Source organism: Paramormyrops kingsleyae, chromosome 3, assembly GCF_048594095.1.
Source record: "Paramormyrops kingsleyae isolate MSU_618 chromosome 3, PKINGS_0.4, whole genome shotgun sequence".
NCBI classification, from domain to species: domain Eukaryota; kingdom Metazoa; phylum Chordata; class Actinopteri; order Osteoglossiformes; family Mormyridae; genus Paramormyrops; species Paramormyrops kingsleyae.
Genome location: NC_132799.1, coordinates 30,660,527 through 30,663,302, shown reverse-complemented (window position 1 = coordinate 30,663,302; position 2,776 = coordinate 30,660,527).

Here is a 2,776-nt window from a genome sequence, read left to right as displayed (position 1 = left end):
TTTCCTTGGCTCCCTTGTCTGCTTGACCTGTTTCCAGTCATCTGTGAAAGGAGAAGATGCAGCCAGGCATCCCAGGCTTCTCCCCTTTTCTCGTTGCGTGATGTGAATCCCTCACCAGAGCGCACAACAAATTTTCAGCTCCAGGCCCTGAGCTTCTATTTGTTTCTCAAGAAGCGCTTCAGAAATTTTGGAGACGTTTCGCTGGATCGCTGTCGTTAGCTTGATGCAACCCAACGAAACGTTTCTTTGTGTTCTGGTGTTGAAACTGGCGACGAACTGTTCTGAACCTTTTTCAGATCAAAGCAGCGTTGTCGGGTATGTAGAGCTTAGTTTTCCCAAGAAAAGCCACTTAATATTTGTTTTTTTAGAGAATTAGCAAAATACCTATATATACAGCACTGGGAGGAAATCAAAGCCTGGAGTTTCAGGGCAGTGTAACGAGTATCAGAAACACAAGATGGACTGGGCTATAAAATAAATGCAAGTATCATAGGAAGTATCATATAGGTCCAGTTTTAATGTGGCTAGGAAAATTTGTGGTAGCTTTTTGGATAAGAATGGATGTTCTCACAACGGCTGGGAACCAGTTCAGACATATGCCTGAGATAATATAATATGGGACATTTTCAGGTCATCATTGTGTCCCAAGCTTGTCTTAGGAATGTCTGAGAGAGTATTTTCCTTTGGTAGGCTTTCTGTTGTCCTCACTGGGTTTTGAGCATTGGTTCTTTCCAGAGGTGGAAGGTTCAGGTCCAGAAAGTAAAAATCCAGATCAAGATTTTGTTTCAACCAACCAGTTGAGTATTCTGTGACTGAGACTCTTTATACTCAACTGGATGGTTTAAACAAAATCTTGGTCTGGATTTCTATTTTCTGGTCCTGGACTGTCCACCTCTGGTTCTTTCATCATCATGTGGCAAGGGCACTATTTAGGAAGCACGCAGGCATAGTGCATAAACACACGGTGCAAACTAATATTCTTTCATTTTGGATAGACATCTGGTTGAATTCTATTTTTATGGCACCCTTGAGTGGCTTTTCCATCGCATCGCCACGCAGTGATGAAACCGTCTCTTGAGTCCCTGTTATGAATAACTGATGGCCAACACAACGGAAGAGCCGGCACAGCTGCTGAGGAGTAAAGGAGAGCTCAGTATCGCAGTCAAGGTGGACATCAGGGACACAAGCAAACATCAAGGTCTGATGTCTTTTCGCACATCTCTGTACGTAATTTGCCAATCAAGAGCTGTTCTAGGAAGAGTGAAAGAAGACATCAATAGCCAGTTTCCCAGTCAAGGATTAAGCCTAAGCCTAGACTAGCTTTGAGTTTCAATGGTGAATCTCCATTGATACTGCAATTTAGTCCAAGACTAGGCTTAATCCTTGTTTGGGAAACTGGCCCCAAGACTACCTCAAAGACAAAACAATAGTACAAACAATGTCCGGCGTACAAGAAGACATACTTCATTGTCATTGAGACAAGTTCTGGTACAAAGGAATTCTTTGGCTTTTGAATGATAATAAGAGGCAGAGACACACATATATATTCTGTACAGGTGAGAGCAAGTTCTGGGGTCAATGCGTAGGGTCAGCCAGCATGCAGTGCCCCGGAGCTGGGGGTTAATATGGAACCATCTGTATCCCAAAGAATGTAAGCCCACATCTGCCTCTGGCTTGCCCACGGCATACCATTTAACAGGCCTGTTCCCATGTGCCCTGTTCCACTGCTGATTCTGTTGCCCAGCAGAGTAACCTCTTCATACTGTATTCAGAGTCATCCCCTAAACCAGGGTTCCCGAATCTTTCCAACCATAAGGCCCGACCAGCTATTTATCATCTATCATGTCAGTGGCCCAGGGGTTGCAGGTTGTGGGGGGGGTGGGTGGGGGTGCCGCGGACAATGCTGGCAGCCCATTTATCTACCTTGGCAACAGGAGTAAAATGAATACCACAAATGCTTAAATAGTGAGCATTCACAAAACATCTCATGTTTAATTTAACACATGTTCGGTGCAATAGATGGGATTCCCCAAATGACCTGGAATAAGAAATATTGTTTTATACCATCAACAGCAAGAGCCATGCAAGGCTGGGAGTCTTGTGTCTTACTGTGATTAGATGTGTGTTACTTTGTGACTAGATGGTCACCTCATTCTTTGCCAGTTAGCTGTCACATTACACTTCAATATAGTGTCATCCAGTAGGACAAGGTGGTAAATTCATTATAGCTGGAAATTACCAGGAGAAACAAAAAAAAAATTAAGAATACAAACAGCAACAAGGTGTGAACAAAGTGTTTATATAATCAGAATCTCTGGCTAATAACTGGAAAGAATTGATTACTAATTGGCCTGAAATGGCCATTATCTGTGTAAAAGCTGGCGGACCAAGGGATTTCTCTTGCTTAAGATGTCTCTAAGGTTTTTCTTCTGAATTTTAATGCCACCCCTTTCATTCGTGGAGGACCACAGTGCCTTGCTTCGCCTTTTTAAGCTAGCTGCCTTCTCAGTGGCTTGGCTGTATAATACGTCTCCCCAGCCATCAGCCCTTCTCTCAAAGAGGGTTTTGTTATCATTAAAATAGAACCTAGGGAAAATAGGAAGCCTAGCCCCTTTTTCGGCCTGGTAATTCAGGGCCCTACTTGAGTCTTTATGGAACCTTAGAGCAACTGAGAAGAATTTGTCTTGAATGAGGCTCTGTTTTGTTCAGTCCTATTGATGATTTAATTTAGAATCTTAATCTACCAGTGTATTTCCTGTCACTAAGCTACTGAAAA